The sequence below is a fragment of the Silene latifolia genome, chromosome 7 (genome assembly GCF_048544455.1).
Source record: "Silene latifolia isolate original U9 population chromosome 7, ASM4854445v1, whole genome shotgun sequence".
NCBI classification, from domain to species: Eukaryota; Viridiplantae; Streptophyta; class Magnoliopsida; order Caryophyllales; family Caryophyllaceae; genus Silene; species Silene latifolia.
Genome location: NC_133532.1, coordinates 90,478,571 through 90,490,551, shown reverse-complemented (window position 1 = coordinate 90,490,551; position 11,981 = coordinate 90,478,571).

Genomic DNA, 11,981 nt, shown 5'->3' with positions numbered 1-11,981 from the left:
GTGTAAAAATATTTGGCAAATCAGCGAGACATTTGATATGTGTAATACAAGAATATAATCATGATAAAATATTTTTATAAAATATGAGCAATATCCTATGTAATCACACAAGCTCGAGCCGCTCGCGAGCTTTTCGAGTCGAGCCAGCCTTTGCTCGGCTTGACTCTTTAAGCTCTCGAGCGGAGCCCGAGCCGAGCTTTGACCGAGTCAATCTCGAGTAGCTCGCGAGCTGTCTCGTCTCATTAACACACCTAGATAGAACAGTATATTATTTCATTATGAGGGGTATATATACACATATAATGAGGGTAGAGTTTCCACAAGATAATACACTCTAGACCTTTTTAAGATATGGACATCCATATAATATTATACTATAATATTTCATAACAATCTCCCTTGGATGTCCATTACCGAAAAAAATGCTTCTTTTCCTAGAAAAAAACTCGTGGGAAAAACACTAGTGAAGGAAAAAGAGCACACTAATCTTCAAACACGCATAACAAGTTGCCTCGTTAAAACCTTTCAATGGAAAACCCAGTGGGACAAAACCATGGCTAAGGAAAAAGAGTGCAGCGCGTGCTACTCCGCCTGATGATTACATAACTTAATAAATCTTGAAATGATTCATGATTTGACATAACTTCTCGATCGTTGAAGTAGTACCCATTGTAGTTAATAAACTTGAATCTTCGATCAATAGAAAACCATGTCAGCTGTAACATTTCGTTTTGTGGTTGATCTTGTTTGGTGGATTGTATTGGTATTGAGTTTGCTAGTGAGGGTTATTGAAATAAGACAGAGTTGGCAACACTTATGTTGTTGGTATTCCATAATATTATGGAGTTAGTATCGAGAGGATATGTTGTAGTTGAGACGATATCGTGAGCCGTGTTGTGGAAGTAAGCATGGTGGGTGGAGTTAGTGTTTGGTATTCATGTTTTATAGGTTGGGTTTGAATTTCGGGGACGAAGTTCATTTTTTTTAAGGAGGGAAGACTGTAATACTACGTTTTTCTAAGTCCTGTTACTCGGCCGAATAGGGCTTACTCGGTCGAGTAATGTGTCGCGTGTTTCTGGTCAGGTTACTGTCCAAGAATACTCGGCCGAGTATGGTAATACTCTGTTGGAGCTTGTGTCCTCCAGTGAGTGCGGATAACGTCATTGCACGTACACTTGTACGGACAAGTGGGAGCTTGTTGGGGCTGGTGTCCTCTACAGTTAGTGCAAGGACTTATAAATCTCTAAAAGGATCAAAGGGTATACTTTTGTATTATTATCAGTTGGTCCACGTTTATCAATAACGGTTGGCTTGCTAGATAAGTTTGACGTTATTGTCATACAGATGGCGGTGATCAACTGGTCCCTAAAAGTCACACCTATAGGATACGTTTGAGAGATGTGACGGTATGAAAATACAGTCATGTTGATGCCAAAGTTGACTAAACAGTTAGTCGGAGTCATTGACTAATAATTAGTCAAACGCGATGTTGAGATGATTATTTGATACGGATTAAATAATAATGGCTAAGACGAATTAAGCGGTTAATTCGTAAATTAAATATTAACGATTATATTTAATTGATGTATATTGAATTAATTATACAATATTGTCTTTGTCGGACATGTATTAATATTTCAACTAATCCGTGTTATTAGTTGATGTTTTAATAACCGATAACCGATGACGATTTATAATAAAAGCGTGTCATATACATTTAGCATTTTACGAACCGGACCACGAGGTAAAATTAAGAGGAAGTGGAAGCCCACTTCCCCATGTAGGCTTACGGCCGGCCAAGCAAGAGGAAACAAAAGAGAGGCTCTCTCTCTTTTGTAACCTAATTATTTTCATTTGCAAAATTATTAGGGTTTTGAGAACATTTTTCTCTCAAAACCTAGATCTCACATCTAAAGAAACTCACAACAAATTCTCTCAATATTGCAAGGCAATTAGAGAATACATTCTAGCACAAGGGCATAATCTCAGACGGTCTTGGGTGCAACAATTAGGAGGAGATCTACGTTGATTTCTATTCATTTTGCCGAATTGCACTAGGACCCGAGGTTGATTCTTTACCTTTATCGTTTCTATTGTATTTTCGTTTTATGACAATAATCACATATAAAATTTGCGTTATAGTCCTATATTTTAAGGGTATTATACGGATATTACCCCACAAGTGGTATCAGAGCGAGGCCACGTAAATTTTTCTTTGTGATTTTCATCAAACAAATTTGATTCGATGAGTTTTGCATAAAAATTGTCACTTTGGATTTTTTTATTTGTTTGTTGTTTTTTTTTTGGGAACCGTGCCTTGTTTACACGGTTTTTGCTAGATCAGACGATCTTTTGTTTTCGTTTTGTTCTTTGCGTATTGTTATTTTAAACGATAATTATAACAATATGTTAAGATCATGTCAATTGTAGTTTTGTTTTCATACGAATTATGTTCAAATTGCAATTGAATTTTAACAAATCGTTTTTGTTTGGGATTGTTGTGGCTCACGGTTTAGCTACTGTTTTTTCCCCCTTTTGGTCTCGGCATTTCTGCTGAGATTTAAAAAAAAAAAATTTTTTTGGGCTGTTTTGTCACGGTTTAACCGTGAAAAAGAAAAAAAAAAAAATTTCATGCTTCAATTTTTTTTTTTTGGCCATTTTTTATGCATAATACGGATTTTATGCATTCGCTTGATAGTGAAACGGTTCACTCACGTACCATTTAGTTATTTTAAAGCGATTTAAAGTAACGGATTATCACGGATTAAAATTAAGTTGATTAAAGCGGTTTTGTCGCATAATTTTAATCATTAAAGGTGGTTTGGATAAATTTTACATAATTACGGAATTATGTCTCGAATAAATTTGTTTTAGTTGATGCATTTTATTTATCGTTATTTTGTATGTTTTGAATGCTTTTATTACGTATTTATTTATTTTTACAATAAGTTGTAACTTAGTGTGGCCTTAGTAGAACGTGTTACCGTAATGATGGAACACGGTCTTGGTTGTATTTTGAGATCTCGTATCTCCATTTTGGTTTTTTTTCTTTGTAATTACAGTTTTTATTTAGAATGTAAATAGGTTTATATTTTGTAAATTTTAATTGTAATTTTGAGACGGCCAAAGATGGAGATCGGATGCTCACTCCGCCGCATGGACAAAGATGGAACATCAAGACAAGCTTCTCGGGTCCAACGGTGGATTCCAAAGTTGTATTATGTTCTTTTTACTAGGATAGGCCACACTAGGAATTTTTATTTACGTATTGCATTCTTTTATTTATTTTATCGTAACGATAGATTGCATCATTTTCCGCCTAAAACCAAACCACCTAATAATTGCATGAAAACTAACTCATATAGAGGTCACGCGTTAGTTTTCTTTGATATACAGATATCACACGATTTTATTTAAGCCATCACCTAAATTAATTCATTCACGTAATGCTAGTTTTTCGTTCACTTAAAAATGAATTAAAACTAAGTTGATGGGATCTTCCTCGTATAAACAAAAATTGAGAACAGTCTTTATAGGTCAAACTCCAATGAATCCCTTCTTCGTCGGTAGGCATAATATGACCCCTTCTACGTCGGGTAAGTTGGAACCGATTGACCTATTTTATCTTAACACTATGGTCACTGCATGCGATCCCGTGATTATGGTGGACTATAGATAGGATTTACGGAAATCTATCGACCAAGAGTTCTAACGATAGAACTAGCTAAACAGTTGGCTTATCAATTTACGGAAATTGAGTCTTGGGATCACTTGTATTATTCTTGAGGGAGATCAATTATGCAAGTGCAATGAGTCTACACGATTAAAATGAATTTTTAATAGACTTAAATCACCTCGATGAGTTGCTTATTTCGTTTTTTGTTTTTCTTTCTTTTTCAGCGTAGATCACGTTTTTTAAACTGCTAATAACATAATGGCTGGTATCCTCGATGACCCAATGCCAAGTGCCACATTGGACCGTGAGTCCTGGCTTCGGATCTTTATGAATCGGATGAATCGTCTACTAGGATCAAGAATGATGGATCAAACTTCGCGGAATGGGAGGCGGCATTACGGAATGCCGCCACCGGGCGACGGGAAGCTCAAGTATCCGATCGAGCCCCTCCCGCCAGCCCCAGGCCCCACGGCTCGAGTTAACGAGGTCTCACGTATAGCGACTTCGTCATGGAAGCGGGTGCGATTAAAAACGTACTCATTTTTGCAATGGAATCCAATTTGCAGAAACGCTTCATAGCCCAAGGTGCAAACAAGATTTTCACCACGCTCACTAAGGAATTCTCGAAAGCACCGAGAATCGTGACCTATGAGCATACCACTCGCTTCTTTGATGCGAGACTCCGGAAGGGCCAACCGGTTAGCCCACACATTCTCAAAGATGATTGAGAATGTCGAGAGATCTGGAGGCGCTTGATTGTAAAATCAGCGAGAACATTGTGATTGACCGCATGCTTCATTCACTCCACGATGGTTTTGCGCTCTTTAGAGCGAATTACTATATGAATGATTTGAAGAAAAGTCTCCATGAACTGCACTCCCTTCTCGCATGCACCGAGAAGGACATGAAGTTCAGTGGGAGCCTGAAACAGGATGTTCTCGTTGTGTCAAACAAGGGCAAGGGTAAGGGCAAAGCTCGGCAGACCTAGCAGAGGCAAACCGAAGTTCAAGAAGTCGTGGTCAGGTAAGAGTGGGCCTGGTGAGTCGAGCAACTCATCAAAGTGCGATAAAGAGCAAGACCGAAAACATGGAATGTCATCACCGCCACAAGATCGGGCATTGGAGGCGTACATGTCCTGTTTACCATGAGGACATAAAAGCGGTCGCGTTAAACCCGTTGGTATGTCTTCTTCTTCTACTTTTATTCATATGATTGAGATTAACCACGCAAGTTACGGAACTTGGGTACTAGATATCGGGTTGTGGTTCTCATCGTGTAATCATGTGCGGGGGCTCGAAACATGGAACCCTCGTAAAGGGTGAGGTGGACTGCGTGTTGGGAATGGAGCACGAGTGGCCGCCGTCTCAAGGGGAACATATGTGATCCAACTTCCTAGCGGATTTGAGTTATTTTTATATAACCGCTATTATGTACCCAGTCTTTCTAAAAACATTATTTGGGCCGCACTTGACAAACTTGGTTTTTCATTTGTAATAGAGAATAATTCTTGCATTTTCTCATTAGACGATATGATTTATGGCAAGGCAGTCTCCATGAACGGAATTTATGTTTTAGATCAGACCACCGAAATATTACACGTAATGAATAAAAGGTTAAAGGTTGGTGACAAAGATCAAACGTATCTATGGCACTGCCGTATGGGACACATTAATGAGAAACGCGTAAATTACTCATAAAGAATGGAGCTATCTCGGCCTTTGATTTTCAATCATTTGGCACGTGTGAATCATGTCTCATCGGTAAGATGACTCGGATTTCCTTCAAAGGTGTTGGAATGCGGCGCCGACCTATTAGAACTCATACACACGGATGTATGTGGACCTATGTCAATCACCGCACGAGAAGGCTATAGGTATTTCATCACTTTCACGGACGATTTAAGTAGATATGGCTATGTCTACTTAATGAAGCATAAAAGTGAATCCTTTGAGAAATTCAAAGAATACCGAATAGGTACAGTAACCTCTTTGGGTAGAAAGATTAAAACACTACGTTCGGATCGTGGTGGCGAGTATCTTTCTCACGAGTTTGATCAACACCTTAAAGACTGTGGGATTGCCTTACAGTTAACTCCACCTGGAACACCTCAGTTGAATGGTGTGTCCGAACGGAGAAATCGAACTCTACTTGATATGGTTCGATCCATGATGAGTCACACCGTGTTTCCTGACTCATTATGGGGTTATGCTCTTCTCGTCACCGCTCTAATACTTAAATCAAGTCCGTCTAAAGTCTGTTGACAAGACTCCATATGAACTATGGAAGGAACAGTCCCTAACTTGTCCTTTATACGGGTTTGGGGTGCGAGGCTTATGTCAAGTGGAGACACGAGGATAAGCTCGGCCCGCGATCGGTCAAGACATACTTTATAGGTTATCCTGAAGGAACACTTGGTCATTACTTCTATTCGCCAACCGAACAACGTGTTTTTGTTGCGGCTAGTGCGACATTCTTAGAGAAGGAATTTCTCGAGAATGCAAAGAGTGATAGAACCTTCACCGTCGGAGATTCCAGAACAAATACCGAGCAACCATTGGAGGAACCAATTCCTTCAATCCCGGCCGCGGTTAATATTCCTGAGGAACCTAGGAGGTCGGGAAGAGTCTCTATTCCTCCGCACAGATACATTGGTATGGTCGAGGAACATGACATAGATGACATTCTGCTCTTAACGAGTAGTGAACCCGCAACCTATAAAGGTGCCATGACTAGTTCCGACTCAAAGCTATGGCTTGAAGCCATGCAATCCGAGATGGACTCCATGTATGAGAACAACGTATGGGATCTTGTTGACTTACCTGCTAAGGTTCGTCCCCTTCAATGCAAATGGCTTTACAAGATAAAGCATTCTGTGGAAGGTCAACAAGATATCTATAAAGCACGACTAGTTGCTAAAGGTTTCACCCAAGTGCCAGTCCGCACTACGATGAAATCTTTGCACCCGTAGTCATCTTTGCGTTCCATTCGGATTATCTTAGCGATTGCCGCTTTTCATGACTATGAAATTTGGCAGATGGATGTGAAAACCGCCTTCTTAAACGGCTTTTTGGAGGAAGAGTTGTACATGGTACAACCCGAAGGTTTCATCGATCCTGAACATCCTAAGAAAGTATGCAAGCTTAAGCGTTCCATTTATGGACTTAAGCAAGCATCTCGGAGTTGGAATCATCGCTTCGACCAAGTGATAAAAGAAAATGGATTTACTCGATCGGTCGAGGAACCATGTCTATATATCAAGTCGAGTGGGAGCAAGATTGTCTTCCTAATATTGTATGTCGATGACATACTCCCGATTGGGAATGACATACCTCTCTTAACTTCGGTGAAAGTATGGTTGAAAAACCATTTCCGGATGAAAGATCTGGGTGAGGCACAAAGAATTTTGGGCATCCGTATCTATCGAGATAGATCACGACGGATGTTATCTCTCGATCAGAGTCTTACATAGACAAAATCCTAGAGAGATGCGGCATGACTAACTCCAAAAAGGGGTTTCTTCCTATGGCTCCGGGGGTGCATTTGAGCAAGTCTCGTGCACCGGAGACACCGGAAGAGAAAGAGCGCATGACACGGATTCCTTATGCCTCGGCTATAGGATCAATCATGTATGCTATGATATGCACACGTCCGGACGTGGCATATGCATTGAGTATGACAAGTCGATTCCAACAAAGATCCAGGTGAATCACATTGGATGGTTGTCAAGAACATTCTTAAGTACCTACGGAGGACTAAAGATTGGGCATTGACTTATGGAGGCGAACAAAAGCTATGCGCAACCTTCTTACGCAGATGCTAGCTTCCAAACGGATCGAGATGACTCAAAATCTCAGCCTGGATTCGTTTTTACTCTTAATGGCGCCGCAGATCAGTGGAAGAGTTCCAAACAAAGTGTTACAATAGATTCTACGATCGAGTCCGAGTACTATGCCGCGTCCGAAGGCCGCAAAGGAAGCGATATGGATGCGTCAATTCTTACAAGGACTATCTCTAGTGCCTAGTTCGAATGACCCGATCACCATCTATTGCGACAATAGAGGTGCCATCTTCCAAGCTAAGGAGCCAAAGTCTAGCAACAAGTCTAGACATGTACAACGGAAAGCTCATCTAATCCGAGATTACGTGGAGCAAAAGGAAGTAGTGATAGAAAAGATTGCTACTGAGGATAACATAGCAGATCCTCTCACTAAACCATTACGACAAGATAAGCATGAAGGGCAGGTTAATTCCATGGGAATTAAACGTGTTCCTAAGTTGTAGTACTCTTTTATGGATTAGATTCATTCTCTTATGTACTCTATACGACATCATCGTTTTGATATTTATATATTTTGTTTTTCATGTGGTTTTGTACGACAATTTTGAACACCACAAAGTGAACTGAACAAACATTATATTTTTGGTCCTTAATTGCCCACGTGAGCTGATAACTCAAGGTAATTATTTTGTGACGTTGGTTGATGGTGGGTTCAACGAGCCATAAGTCAAAAGGTTGACTGACCAATCACAGAGGCGATTTATACGGATATCTCGTAGGACACAATTGTGACATCGACGTTGAGTCCTAAATGTTTTATAACATTCGGTGCCCGGTCGTGGATAGGACCTCCATGGTGATCCTAAGAGTCGATTCTTTTGACTATCGACGGTCTCTTGAGACTAAGGCAGATTTTGGGTGACTTTGGTTTCTTTCTCACGGTCATCCGTAACAGGGGCCAAGTAGATTTTTTTCTGGGTCATTTCATGCTGTGCTTAGATCGTAAGGAGTCGAGTTGAAGGAAATATTCAACCTTTATCAGGTACTCGATATTTCTCAGGGCCACTCGAGGAGTCAGAATCGAAATGCATGGCCATGCTCGAATACGAATTCGTTTTATCAGTTAAGTTACTCTCTAGTCGGGGAAACCACTCTTGATACAGATCGATTGTAAAATCCGACCTTTGCGGATCCGGATTTGCAAATTGTTTTACATTGAGTGGGAGAAATTTTAAATGAATATGAGAATCGGTTATCGCACATACACTTGTACGGACAAGTGGGAGTTTGTTGGAGCTTGTGTCCTCCGGTTAGTGCGGATAACGTCATTGCACATACACTTGTACGGACAAGTGGGAGCTTGTTGGGGCCTGGTGTCCTCTACGATTAGTGCAAGGACTTATAAATCTCTAAAAGGATCAAAGGGTATACTTTTGTATTATTATCAGTTGGTCCACGTTTATCAATAACGGTTGGCTTGCTAGATAAGTTTGACGTTATTGTCATACAGATGGCGGTGATCAACTGGTCCCTAAAAGTCACACCTATAGGATACGTTCGAGAGATGTGACGGTATGAAAATACGGTCATGTTGATGCCAAAGTTGACTAAACAGTTAGTCGGAGTCATTGACTAATAATTAGTCAAACGCGATGTTGAGATGATTATTTGATACGGATTAAATAATAATGGCTAAGACGAATTAAGCGGTTAATTCGTAAATTAAATATTAACGATTATATTTAATTGATGTATATTGAATTAATTATACAATATTGTCTTTGTCGGACATGTATTAATATTTCAACTAATCCGTGTTATTAGTTGATGTTTTAATAACCGATAACCGATGACGATTTATAATAAAAGCGTGTCATATACATTTAGCATTTTACGAACCGGACCACGAGGTAAAATTAAGAGGAAGTGGAAGCCCACTTCCCCATGTAGGCTCACTCACGGCTAAGAAGAGGAAACAAAAGAGAGGCTCTCTCTCTTTTGTAACCTAATTATTTTCATTTGCAAAATTATTAGGGTTTTGAGAACATTTTTCTCTCAAAACCTAGATCTCACATCTAAAGAAACTCACAACAAATTCTCTCAATATTGCAAGACAATTAGAGAATACATTCTAGCACAAGGGCATAATCTCAGACGGTCTTGGGTGCAACAATTAGGAGGAGATCTACGTTGATTTCTATTCATTTTGCCGAATTGCACTAGGACCCGAGGTTGATTCTTTACCTTTATCGTTTCTATTGTATTTTCGTTTTATGACAATAATCACATATAAAATTTGCGTTATAGTCCTATATTTTAAGGGTATTATACGGATATTACCCCACATACTCGATCGACTAAGGGATACTCGGCCGAGTATACTCTATATTCGACCGAGTATCTGGTCTGATGAGAATTATTTTCGCAGTTTTATTAGAGACGATTAGAGTTATAAATTATTTTAAACAATTTCACTTTTACTTTTTACAAAATCTAAACACTCAAACGTAACTCTAATCACCTCTAAACCCTCTCAAGATCGTTGATCATTCGTGAGTCTTTGTTCATTCCTCTTTTGCGTCGGTAAACCACTAGTCTTATGAGTTTTGTCAGTTTGTCTTTTTAGGGTTTACCCTAGTTTTGGTGATTTGGGGGAAAAAGGGATATTTTGCATGATTGTGATTGGATTGTATGATTGTTGTTAGGTGGAGATTTCGTAGAAGAGCCGTTCTAGCTTCCTTGTTGACTCGTATCAGATTTGTGCTAAGATAGGGTTTCCCTACTCAATTGATTGTATAACTGATTTAAGATGCGTTGTTGTGATTTAATTGATATGATTAATATTGTTGGTTGATTGGAGTATGGAGTATTGGAGTTGAGATAGTTTAATGATGTTTGCGAGGTGCGTCCTCGGCTGAGTGGAGTCACTTGCGGGAATGACTTCACGCCTTTGATTCGCCCTTTGTGGAACCCGCCACAAGAGGGGATGTGCACATTAATGAATATGGGTTATCGCTCGTGTGATGAGCGGGGCTTAAGTGGGCAAGGCTGCGGTCCCCTATTGGCGGTGAGGATTATCTGTTGCGGCAGTAATCTGGCAGGGCTACACACTTTGGTGTATAGTTAGTTATGAGATGTGATTGTGAGTTGGAGATTGATGGTGGAACAGCTGTTTATCTTTGTTGCATTTGGCTTACTTTAATTATGCAGTGAACTGGCCCCATTTTATTGTCTTAAAATCTGTGGTGATCCATTCGGGGATGGTGAGCAGATTGTGACAGGTGATGAATGACTTTAGCTACGGGGACGAGATGGGGAGTCATCACTTCGAGTCTAGCTTCCGCTGTTACGAGTTTAGCTATTTTGTTTCCAGTTGTATTGAGATTCATATACATTTCTTTTGAGTTAGTTTTGAGACAATGTATTCGTTAACTTTATATACTTTAATAAATGTTTTGAAATGGTTACTTTTGATATACTAGCTTCGGGAAACCGAGATGGTAAGAGTCTCTCATGCTAGGGTAGTCCTTGGTAAGACACCTTGGTATGTGGGGTGTTACAGCGTCGGTATCATATTTCTTCGAGAACTCACAGTCTAGATATAATTATTTCATAATAACTCTTGGATCTTCATTTCAATTAATACCTCCATAATTTTGATAGTGTTTCTCCTCAATATATGACATAACCTTATATATCCAAAATAATTTGTCATCGCAACAATAATGACAATCATGACAATAGCGTATTAATGCACTTATAATGCTACCTCGTTAAAAACCTTGCTAGGAAAAACCCGATAGGACAAAAAACCCAGCCGAAGGGAAAAAGAGGGTAGATATCATTCCTTAATTCTTGTCTTGAGAATCAATCCGATAATTATAATTATTGAATAAATCATCCAATACCTTTGAGCAACTTTCTTTGCTAAACCACATATGTATGAATTGACATTCTTATTGTAGACTTTGACTACATTATTTTTCAATCGTTAAGGTATTTCTGGAACATAAATTAATTTCACATGTTTAGGCAGAAGCTCATTTAAATAATTATCCTCATATGCTCAAACTTCAGGTTGAAATAATAATAGTTTTCTTTAAATAACTTTACAGAAGTTTGAATTTTTCATTTCGGAAATAACCACGATACCTTTCAATCGTGTCGTAGATGTTCATATATAATTACGAGTTCCCAAAACTCAATTAATAAAACATCATCATTGATGATGATCGTTTATAAGAGGCTCCTATAGAGAGTTATCTTCGTAGGAGTATCTCTTAAGATAACATTTCTCATTTTTAAACATTAATTAACATGTGCATGCAAATGATATGAAACAAATTTCTAAATAACATATTCTAAAACAATGCAATAATAATAATAATAATAATAATAATAATAATAATAATAATAATAATAATAATAATAATAATAATAATGTATGTATTAAAACTAAATGCAATGGAACTTACCATCTATATCTATATGCACATGTTGATTGACTCAATAATGTAAACAGTACGG